This window comes from Podarcis tiliguerta (genome assembly GCF_965153285.1).
Source record: "Podarcis tiliguerta genome assembly, chromosome: 3".
NCBI lineage: Eukaryota > Metazoa > Chordata > Lepidosauria > Squamata > Lacertidae > Podarcis > Podarcis tiliguerta.
Genome location: NC_139536.1, coordinates 82,627,172 through 82,639,733, shown reverse-complemented (window position 1 = coordinate 82,639,733; position 12,562 = coordinate 82,627,172).

The following is a 12,562-nucleotide window of genomic DNA, read 5'->3' as shown; positions in this document are numbered from 1 at the left end:
ATACATGGCATGATGTCAATGTGACCAGGCCTTCTTTCTGTTTGTATAAACAAAGTGTCACCAGAGTTAATTAAGGGTGTTTTTTTTGCACATTGAGGATAGAGAAGTCGATCGCATCTGATATTTTGCATAGCTTCCTTACACTCCGAATCATTATTCCAAATGCATTTATAAGGGGTTTTATTACACAGCTTTCCAGACTTTGGTTTGATGTCAGTTCCACAGGAGGGTGGTTGAAACTGCACAAAGCATGAAGATGCCTTTCTGTACATGCACATTCTAGTGCTGTATTCAACACTGCATCTCTGATTTTCAAAGGATAGAGAAACTGCAGTATAATTTGCAGAGACAGACTTCCTTCCCTGATCTTGAATTCAACAATGGGTCAGTATGCGAAGTTCACAACTTTTTAAAAAACCAACACATTTTGCATAATTAGATGCACGTATACCCAGTACAGCATTTAACTAACAAGGCAGCTTGCAATATCTAATTACCCGAGAGAGGAATCTGTATCTGCAGTTTGCAGAAATTTATATACGGACACTTACCGGACTTGGGATTTCATTTCCATGACTGCTGTGATGGAAGTGTCTATAACCTTAAGGGTTCCAGCTATCGGGTATTCCAGCCTTCATGCACTGGGCAGGCTTCTCTTCCACAGACATGACACATACCATGGATAGCCTTGTTCTCTCCATGCAGTGCTAATTGAATGGAGTAATGATGACTGAGTGCAGCAGGTAACTTCATGTCTGACAACCAACCTTCATACTACTCATCTTCAGGACATCTCATATTATCACCTACTTAACAACCCATATATACCCAGGGCAAAATAAACACCAATGCCAGTGTTATCTGCGTTAGGTGGCAGTCCCTAAAGTTGAGGAAGCAATTCTTTTTTTAAAAAACGAACAACAACAACAAACATAATGTGTCCCATTACTACAAATTACACTTGTGAAGAAACCTGTGCTTGGAAAATATTTTGAAGAAGATCTAGTAATACATTAGACCTATTTATTAGACACTCATACACTGGCTGTGTTTGCATGTCACAGTAAACTATGGTTTAACATGGTATACATGAGCTGGGCAAACTATGCTTAGTTTTAAATAAACTATCTTCAAATTGGTTTCAGAAGCTTCTGAACATCTCCATCCAACCATGCTCATTCCTGTTCATGTACAACACACTAAATATATAAGAATTTGATTATAGTGTTTTATAACTCTAAATGTAGTCTGCTTTAAATAATTCTGTCATTTATTACTCTATACTTAGTTACATAGAATCAGAGTTAACATTTTAAGAGTTCCTTCTTAATTGTAAAACATGATCCAGTAAGGTAAGTGTAATAAAGATAAATGGAAAATGGGAACTGTTGAGTAAATGGACAAGTTTTATTTTATTCTTTTGAGTCTGACACTGGTGGTTTGATAAGGAGAAGAAAATAGCCCTGAGTTAGCATTTCTACATTAACATTTATAATACGTTTGCTTTGTCTATTAATGACAAGTTCTATATTCAGATCTTCGTGATAAAATTGTATGATTTACCCATTTTATAAAAATCACTTTATTTTGTACAAACTGAAAGCATGTCTAATTCTTATTCAGTTTGAAAATATCCAGTAAATTATCTTTCCCCAGATAGAAACTGATAATCTATGTCTTAGAAAGTACCAAAAATGACATTATATAAAGGAAACTACTTCTATTCTATTCTGTTCTACTTCTAATGTATCTAAATTTATAATAAAGATTATCACTAAAACGCAAATGTACAAATTAAGGAAGCTTAGCAGAGAACAAAGGTGGTTTCCATCTCAAAACCCCAGTATAGAATTAGTAGTCAGGTGCGTGCAAAACTTGTTTATTTTTCTACTTTAGGGAGAGGAGATTTTAAAGTTAAGAATGTGTTCAGAGCAAAGAGTTAACCTCCATGTACTGTCACTCTGATCCCAAAGAACAAAATTAAATTGAGAATTCCAGTTATAAAACTCCCGGTGCAGAATGGCCCAAAATAGCCTTGTGAATTTTTAAATTAATTTTCTGTAGAATATTTATAAACCACTCTAAAGCAATATCCCCAGAGCAGCTTACAATGACAAGTTTTAAAATACAGGAAAAATACAGGAAAACATCCATGCAATAAATTAAGTGCTAGTTATGAAACCTCGTCCAACACTTAAAACAACATAGCAAATGAGGAAGGCCTTTATTTGTCTCACCTTTTATAAGAGAGATGGAGCCCTTGAGCATAAAAAATCTCCTATCCTTTTACCTCTTCCCATAGGATAGTGAGACCTAGAAAAAGGATTTCAAAATAAGTCTTTGGCATTGTCTTCAGAAATACACCAGCTTTTAAGAAGTGGCAAGAAGATATTGTGGCTTTGCATGATAAAAATGGCAAGGCATTTCATTCTGAAAATTGATCGTTTTCTAGTGATTTTCAGCACACTGTAACTAAACTGTGAACTAAGTCTGTGGGGATGTTTTCATAAAACTTTTATCCCAGCAAGTTTCAAGTAGGAAACTACCTGGTAGCAACGTTGGCCTCAAATTGTTCATTCTCCACTCACATCTTGAAACCCCCTTGGCTGTGTTCAGAATGTGTAGAGGGGAGCAGCTATGCCTGAGCCGTTTTGAAGTTTGTGGGCAATACGAGAAGCACCAGTGTGGTACAGCAGCTAGACTAGAGTGTCTGAGTATGGCAACCCAGACTCAAATCCCTACTCAGCCATGAAGCGTAGTGGGCCAGTCACTGTCTCTCAGCCCGACTCACAGACTTGTGCAGATAAAATAGTGAACCCGAAAGAAAGATCCATGCACACAACCTTGAGTGCAGTATATATAAATAAAATATACTGCATTCCTGCTGAATTTGTTTTTACATTTTTATAGACTTTTAAGTGCATTGGGTTTACTAAGGGACACATCACTTGTGCAAGCAACACATACACTAGAAGGAGACCCTCCCTGAGGGCTCAGTTCACACATTACCGAAGTTTCACTCAAGCCGATGGCGCAGGACTGAATCCCACGCCACTTTTGGTAACCTTTGCAAAGAGGAAAAGTTCACAGGAAGGTTCATGACATGGCTCCTTCCCATTCTAAAGTTAGCCTTCCCTCCGGTTCCTTTGCTTCCTCCTCGCCCAGTATTTTCCTTTCCTGCCTTTGTGCAATAAATCTCTGTCAGGGTTTGTTTTCTACTCCTGGCAGATTTGTTCCCAATGGTGGGTCACTGTTTCTCCTATATACCTGTCTGGTAAACTTGCATAATGTAAATTGGCTCCGTATTACCTAATCAGTCAATTTGACATGTCACTGCATACTTGCTGAAGCACACAAAAGGTGCAGCAGTGCTGCTGCCAGTATCTTGCTCAACACAGCCCTTTAGCATAAACTGCATTATTTCTTTAAGGCTCTATTTCCCTGAATGAATGAATATGTATGTATGTATGTATGTATGTATGTATGTATATTGTGCAGTAAGATAAATCTATGTCAAGTATGTATGTGTGTTTCTGTATGTATCTTTGAAAAAAAATGAAGAAGTAATCTTAATGCTCTGGGAACTAAATTATTTCTGAACGGTTTTGAATAAGCATAGTAGAAACCATTATTTTGTGTTTCATAACTCAGAGCGCATCTAAAGAAAAATAAATACAAGAAAGCACTAGGAAATTAATTTTAATTACATGGAAGACAGCGGCCCTGCTCTTGCACAGCAGCAAACTGTGCATGTGCTGATTGTGGATGAGGATCACTCTTCCCCTGCCAAACAAATGATTGGCAGCTATCAGAACTGGTGGCACCAATACACACTTCCATTTGTGCCATACCTAGAGAGCATGGCTCCACGGGGTCTTCTGCTTGAGCCACGATTTCTAGGTATGGGTCTGAGTGTTTTTCACCTTGCCCTGCTCCTTTCCAAGGGGAAATCCGCTCTTTAGAGGCAGATCAGAACAAATGGCAGATGAGGGGGAAATGAATTTCTATCTTCTCCAGTTGAATGCTAAAGAGTGTTTTCCCTGAAAGCAGCAGTACAAGAGGAAGTGTGGATAAGCCCTGAATAGAGAAGCACATGGGTAGGCAGCTTGCATCATGTACAAACCATTAGATAGTCTATTTGGTAGTATGCATGTGGTGCAGGTTTGTTGCACATGTTCTGTCTATTGGATGAAGAGATACCACCACCACCTGGGAACTTGCAGCAGCCTCCTGCATATGTGTGGTGGGCAGACGTAGACAAAGAAATCTGTTCCTGCACACTAATCATTGAGAAACATTTAACCACAAGCAAGTATTTCTATAGTCACATTTTAGCATCATGTACACTGAGTGTGGTAAGAGGGCAGTGGGACAGTCAAGAGTTTAGTACCACACAAGGCCTTCATGCGTAGGAAAAGCACCCCAACAAACCCTTTCACACAAGGAATACTCAAAGAGGGCAGGTATTCTGAAACTTCAGCAACAGATGGGTAGATAAGCCTTGGAAAGAACTAAAGTGTGTTTTTCTTAATCCAATTTTTCTTTAAACATATTTAGTGTGGGGGGACGTTATTTGCAATTTGAAAACATCAGTGTCATGTCAGATGGGTGGGCTGTGCTGAACTTGGTGTTCTTTTGCAGTACGAAATGGAAGGATTCTGGGCACGCTTGTTAGAACCATTTACCATATGTACGTGGTGAAAGTTGTAACCAGTTTCTGGATTTGAAAGGTATTGTAAAAGATACGTTTCTATGATTTGCTCTCTGCTGAATGGTGTGAAATTAAACTCAGTTGGAGAATGTGGGTGATCTAAGCTTGAATGAGTTATTTCCTCTTAGTAGGCAATGAAAGACATATATGCCTGGGTGCTTGGTTCAGCACCTAACCTATCAGCTCATGTCAAAGTCCTTCAGCCTGCGACAGTTCTGTAAGTTAAAGAGAGAGTTTGCTCAGTACAGTGGTACCTTGGGTTAAGTACTTAATTCATTCCGGAGGTCTGTTCTTAGCCTGAAACTGTTCTTAACCTGAAGCACCACTTTAGCTAATGGGGCCTCCTGCTGCTGCTGCGCCGCCAGAGCATGATTTCTGTTCTCAACCTGAAACAAAGTTCTTAACCCGAGGTACTATTTCTGTAACCTGAAGCATATTTAACCTGAAAGGTATGTAACCTGAGGTACTACTGTACCGAGAGAGTAAAGGGTGACAGGTAAAGGTCTCCTTTTTTTCTTTTTCTGCATAAGGAAAAAACCTTTATGCCAAAAAATCTTAATATCTGCTAGTTTTAGAAACCATCAGTAACCGGATACCTGTCAGGGATCAGGCTGGGGAGTACTACTTTGATGAGGAGTGGTGGGCGCCCCCCCTCTCCCTCTGCTCAGAACCTGAAGCCTGGGGCTCCACAGGAGCAGGAGAGTAGGATTGACCTGGAATGATGGTTTGCTGTGGGACACAGTTTGGAGGACAGGAGTTTGGCAGAACTGGGAGGCGAACAACAAGAAGAGGCAGAACGGGAGTAGAGAGAGTTAACCGAATCTCCCTCACTGGAAGGTAAACAGCCTCTTAGGCCCAGGGCTAGGAGATTGGATAAGGTAACTTCACAGAAGGCTAATTGGTTGATAGATCGAGTAAATAGGAGACGGAAAGACGGAAGTAACTAGAGGGAAGTGGGAGAAACTTACCGTGTTTTTTGCTCTATAAGACTCACTTTTTCTCTCCTGAAAAGTAAGGGGAAATGTGTGTGCGTCTTATGGAGCGAATGCAGGCTGCGCAGCTATCCCAGAAGCCAAAACAGCAAGAGGGATCACTGCTTTCGCTGCGCAGCGATCCCTCTTGTTGTTCTGGCTTCTGAGATTCAGAATATTTTTTTTCTTGTTTTCCTCCTCCAAACACTAGGTTCGTCTTAAGGTCTGGTGCGTCTTATAGAGTGAGAAATACAGTAATTGGGAGCACCTGCACTGTGAGAATGGTGTTTTGTTCTTTTGCTGCGTTCATTAAACATTTCTGTTGCTGGTAAGAGACTGCTTTATCTTGCATTGCTTATCTACGGTCAAAGTGAGAAGGAAGCCGGCCCTGAAGCCTGACGATACCTCTTCGAAATGGCTGTTTAGCTGTTTATAACATTCTAACTTTGCAGCTGATGCTAACATGAAACATGCAATTTATCTATTGAGTAGATACACTTAGAATAAATGTTTCCCTTGTAGCCTCTGCCTCACCTCGTAAATATCTACTATTTTAGTGTCATTAATAACATCCTAGAACACAAGAGGGACCAACCAGGTGAAGTACAGAAGCTACAAAAGCTCAAGACACAGCAAATCTGATATTAAAAATGTTTTCGTAGAAGGAAGTCCCATTTAGACCTAAAGAGCTTGCTTCCATGTTAAGTTTGCTCAGAATTGCAGCTTTGCTTGTCCTTACACCCAATATATAAGTCCTGTGGCTCAGTGAGCGAGCAACTGCTTTGCACGCACAAGGTCCTGAGTTCAGTTCCCCAGCATATCCAGAGCAGGGATGGGAATGTACCCTATCTGAAACCTTGGAGAGCCATAGCCAGTCAATATAGCCATGACTGAGCCTGGTAGACCAATGTCTGATTTAGTGTAAGGGAGCTTTCCACACAGGATGAGCAGAGCTGAAAGGTTATTAACACACCTTATCTGCAGTGAGATGTGGGCACCACACTCTTTTTCATGGCTGCAACATCACCATCCTACAAACTACTCATGAGGATGCTTAGCCTGAGATCTGCCATTGCCTGCCTCATTTCTCACAGCCAACCTTTTCAAGTAGTTGAGAGAGCTACAAGCTATTGTATAGATCTCAAACTGCCCAACCTTTATATAAGGCTTCTTCTGTGCTTATATATACAGCGCGTGCACACACACCTCTCAACTGGTTTATAGCTAAAACCACAAAATTACAAATATACAATAAAACAATTAATGCAACAGCAAAAATGCAATAAAGCATTGTTAATAAGATAATATGCCCTAGAGAGGTTGACTTCGTTCTCTTGGAATGGCAAGCCTCAAAGGCGAGTCTGTCTGTTGCTCCTCCACATACAATGGTGTTGCAGGGTGATTGCTAATTTCCTCATATTACTTTCTTCCCCATCCATCCACAAAGCAAGGCCCATTGAATGTCGTGAGATATATACTCAAACCTAAGAATACTTGCTCAAAATATCATTACTGCCTCTCCTCTACCCTCAATGTGTGGGAAAATGTCCTTATACTGATGTACAGTGGTGCCTCACAAGACGAAATTAATTCGTTCTGCGAGTTTTTTCGTCTTGTGAATTTTTCGTCTTGCGAAGCACGGTTTCCCATAGGAATGCATTGACGGTTTTAAGAAAAAGGCGCAAGACGTTTTCGTCTTGCGAAGCAAGCCCATAGGGAAATTCGTCTTGCGAAGCAACTCAAAAAACAAAAAACTCTTTCGTCTTGCGAGTTTTTCGTCTTGCGAGGCATTCGTCTTGTGAGGTACCACTGTATACCATCCCACTTCATTCAGGAACTCTTTTTAAGTGTGCTTACTAGGTAGAATCACACACACAGCACTTTTGGTTTGTTTCATCCTTTTAAAGCTAAAATGCTCAATCTGTTGTCTTTGATGACTGCCAGGTTTTAGTAAATATTTTCCTCTACTTAGCATTTGCCAAGTATACTTGGGAACATTCTAAATATATTTGAAGTCCGGCACAACTTCTGTTTGTTAAAATGATTAAAAGCTGCAGACAAATGTAGGAATGGCTCCTATCAGCACTTCCAGAACAATTCTGCCCACTTCAAAACAGACGGTGGAGATGAATGTTTTAATCAGCAGAATTTCACTCAAAACACAATATAATTAGGGAAAGCAGGTTTTGGCTGACATATTGCAAGGTGTCCAATCAACACATCAGTGAGAGAGTGCTCTCTTCCCACCCCAGTTTCCATGTTTCTCTTTCCCACCTGATCCTAACCCTCACACACTGTTTACCTTTTTCTGCCTTCCTGAGCTCCCACTTCCTTCCACTGGACCTTATCCCAAACATTGTTTCCTTCTCCTTTATACTGTCCTCCACAGGAACACAGGACGCTGCCTTATCAGTGTGTCAGACCATTGATCCATCTAACTCTTCAGGCTGGCAGTGGATCTTCAGGGTTTCAGAAAAAAGCCCTTCTCAAAGCCCTACCTGGAGATGCCAGAGATTGAATCTGGAACCTTCTGCATGCAGAGCAAATAGCCTGCCACTGAGCTGCAGTCCTTTTCCAATGTCGTAGGGGCAAGGTTTCCTGGCCACAAGCATAATACAGGATCAGATGGACTATTTATCTATACATGATAAGCTACTTTTAGCCATCTCACCCCTTGCTTTTCCCCGTTAAGACCAACTGCAGTCGTTAACAGTTGTCAACAGGTTTACCACATCTATCAGCCAATCACCCATTCCCACCACCCTTCTGAGTAATAACCCTCCCCACCCTCTCACTATATATAAGGGTCTGCTGACTTCTACAGTGGTACCTCGGGTTACAGATGCTTCAGGTTACAGATGCTTCAGGTTGCAGACTCCGCTAACCCAGAAATAGTACCTCGGGTTAAGAACTTTGCTTCAGGATGAGAACAGAAATTGCATGGCGGCAGTGCAGCAGCAGCGGGAGGCCCTGTTAGCTAAAGTGGTACCTCAGGTTAAGAACAGTTTCAGCTTAAGAACGGACCTCCAGAACGAATTAAGTTCGTAACCTGAAGTGCCACTGTATCTGAAGAAGTGTGCATGCACACGAAAGCTCATACCAATAAGAAACTTAGTTGGTCTCTAAAGTGCTACTGGAAGGGATTATTTTATTGTTTCGACTACGGCAGACCAACACGGCTACCTACCTGTAACTAGTTATCTATAAAAGTACATACCACCCTCTCATAATATGTCAGAGCTGTGGACAACAATTTGAGCTCTGGAGGAGAGATGGGATATAAGCATAAATACTCACACGCATTGTCTACAACAGCATAGGATATCAATGTATGTGTGTGAAGCAGGCCACCAAGGTTAACTCAAGGACATGTAACTTGGCCCTGAGCTGTGTCCAAAGCAGATGCAAAGTGAACATAAAGGACCTCCAGGAAACCAGAAGGAACAGAAGGCATTTCTAACTACTCAACAGCTGGAGGTGCAAGGAAGCATGGATCGATCACACAGTGATCCTGCCAATTTCTGAAGCAAGTTATCCTAGACTCTTGCACATAATAATTTTTGTGGATGCTATGTCTCCTCCGGTGTGCAGGTTTGGTTATTAGGGTTTTCCTCCTGCCCATGCTATCTTTGGAGTATACAGCTAATGGCACGTGAACATCAAATGGTTAAGCTTTCTATTTTCCATTGTTGTGCACAACACTGTGCCTATTTCCTCTACACTGTCACTCTGTATTTTGGAAAGCCTGTGCGGTTTTATTGGATCACAGGACCATGCCACAGATACCGACAAGCTGTTGGGGTGGAACAGACAACAACTTCAGTTCTAAATTGCAAATATAGGCTTGGGATATAAGCCTCCCCTTTCAAACGTTACGCAATATGCTATCTTATGGAGCAGATGCACTCGGAGGCTACTTGCTCTAGTGCCCAAACATGTCACTTCACAGACAGCTGAGTTGCACAGTCTGTGAAGCTTCCATTAGGAAGACAAAATTTGCTCTGCATTTCAGCTCCTCAGTGTTGCCCACTGCACAGAGAAGTAGCAAAGCAGACCTACCTTAGGCACGCTATGGAATTGGAATAAAATTGCCACCTTAAGTATTATGTATATAATTCAATTAATAATTTGCTGATGGTTTTATTAATACTTTGTCGTAATATAATAATAATTGAATACCATTACTACTACCATTTATCCATGAACACACACAAAAATCACATTCAGTTGCATTTCTATCACATTTATTACTACTACTACCCCCCAAAAAAAGCTTGCTTATGCTTATGAAACTGTTTAGCAGCCAATGCTAAGCAAGAGGGAGTTGAGTAGTATGCTTTTAAACTGCCTGTGTATTTAAATTATATCCTTGATGTGGTTTTCCTGCTAGCATTTGATTTTTTAAGCAATGCCTTGAGCATTAGTTTATAAAGCATATTTTATATTTCTAACAATCAAGAAAGTATGAAACTTCAGTTAAATGGCATTGTAGTTCTTTCATGTAGTAATGCTTTTCCCCTTTAGACACCAGTTCCCAAGTAAGAGCTCCCATCATTTTCTAAATTAAATTGATTTGGAATCGTCGGAATACCATTACTTGCTGTTTTACAAAGAGTTACTTCAGCAAACAATAGCATTTCAACAATTTAGGGAGGAATCCAAACCTAAGATCTGCCAGGATGAGCAGACATTGGAACAGGCAGAGCTCCAGCCTGGGTTCAGGTGGGACTATGTCGACTGAAGTCTGTCATCCCAGCTCAGCTAGAGATACCCTGGCATAAATCCTAGCTCAGATGGGTTAAGTTCCTTTTCAAAAGGAGTATTGTGAGGGAGCGGTGAGGTGGCACAGGGCAGGGGCAGACTTCCCTCTATGTTATGCCAGCATAATGTACCTTGGCGTAAATTATGCTGGCTACACAGTTCTGTTTGCTATGTTTTAATGAGTTGCACTTTAAGGCTCTACATGAAAGTCAGGTGTCTACCTCCATGTATTTATTAAATCCACTTTTAAAGCGACCTACGTCAGTGGACAATGCCACATCTGTAACAATACAAGGGCAAGAATTTCTTGTTGCTATGCTATTTATTGGAGTCATTGCAGTTTTATTCATCCTACCTCCAAGGAGCTCTAGACAGCATATGAGGTTCTTTTCTCTACCCCCGGTTGAGCTCATAATAAACTCTGTAAAGTAGGATTAGTGGATGGCTCAAGGTGAAATACATTGAGCTTCATAGCTGAAAAATCATCTTTCAGTTTTTGTCAAACAACTACTGTTTCGTCGCCCAACTACTATTTCACACTAACATACATGTATTTTTGTAGAACACACATACACGCTAATTGTGAATTCCACAGCAGAGGGGGGACGTGACGTGTGACCTTCCAGATGTTAATTGGGACAACTGGGACTAATGTGAGCTGTGGTTCAACAACATCTGGAGAAAACTGGTTTCCCACCCCTGACCTACAAGAGGTTATGTACATTACTGTGAGTTCATGACTAAGGCTGCAGCCATTACTTCTCAAGTGCTTTCTTCCTGACTGCTATATTTATTTGTGACACAGGCTCTGCATACTACAGTGGAACCTCGGGTTGCGGACGTAATCCATGACGGAGGCACGTCCACAACCCGCAGCATTCGTAACCTGCAGTACCGTGTCTGCACACGCACGTGACGCGATTTAGCGCTTCTGCACATGTGCAAGCGGCGAAACCCAGAAGTAACCCTTTCTGGTACTTCTGGGTTTCCCACAATCCGCAACCTGAAAACGCGTAACCTGAAGCGTCTGTAACCTGAGGTACCACTGTACTTATATACAGAGGTACCCAGTGCAAAACACTTTTGAGAGCGAGTTATTGAAAGAAAGTCAGTCTTCCGCAAATAAAATCTACATTTGATAGCCCAACAACTTTCTAGACATTTCTTGGGGGGGGGGGGGAGGCCATTTTAAACATCTTGAGCATGGTGGTTGGGGGAGTGTTGTGTAACTCAGAAAACACTATGTGGAAATACTGAGATAGATTTTTCACTATGTGTTCTCAGCTTCCCCTGCACAACAACCTGAATAAATTATTTTTTTTTCCTTACTGTGCAACAATAGTATGGGATGAGACAGGGAAAAGAAATAAGAGCTAGAAAAGAAATATTGGGAAAAGAAAATTGAAATGTGTCCTAGCAAAAATATTAAAGTCTTGAGATTTTTTTTTTTTTTAAGTTCTTATTCCTCCAGCTGAGTATGCTTTATTGGCTATGCTTTATTATGCTAACTAACAATTCAGTAAGAATCCTAAAAGTCTGCATTTCATTTTATATTAGTTCTAATTTATCCTTCCTATAGTTTGAAATATGTATCTTGCCCCATCCCTAGGACTCAGCATGAGTTAAACTGCCAACACAAATGAAAAATCAAAAGGAATGTATTTTAGAATTCTGCTTTTTACTTGGCGGCTTAAATCCAACCTCAGATAAGAGTGCTACTAAAGTGATCATGCAATGCATCTAGTACAACAAGCAAACCAAAAAAATAAGCTTGAGTGTGTTTTGAAGGAAAAGATGCTACCTTAGCTGCAGAGGATTCACAAACAATTCCTCTCTGCGTATCCCTGCTCTCTGGGCTTGTCAAAGAGTTGAGATGTTTTCAGCAAATCTAAGAGAATACGACGGGAGAGAGGCAACAGTCGCACACCACATTAAAACCATAGTGAAAATTAAATTATGATTTAAACTGAGCACATAGCAAGCTTAGTATATATGCCGCAACAAGGGAAACCACAGAGCTCTCCACCCCACTCCTCCCTTTGCACTGCAGGAGAAAACAGACAAGGTAGCCTGCAAACTAGCCTATTGTTTGTTTCCTCCTCTGCAGCATAGGAAGAAG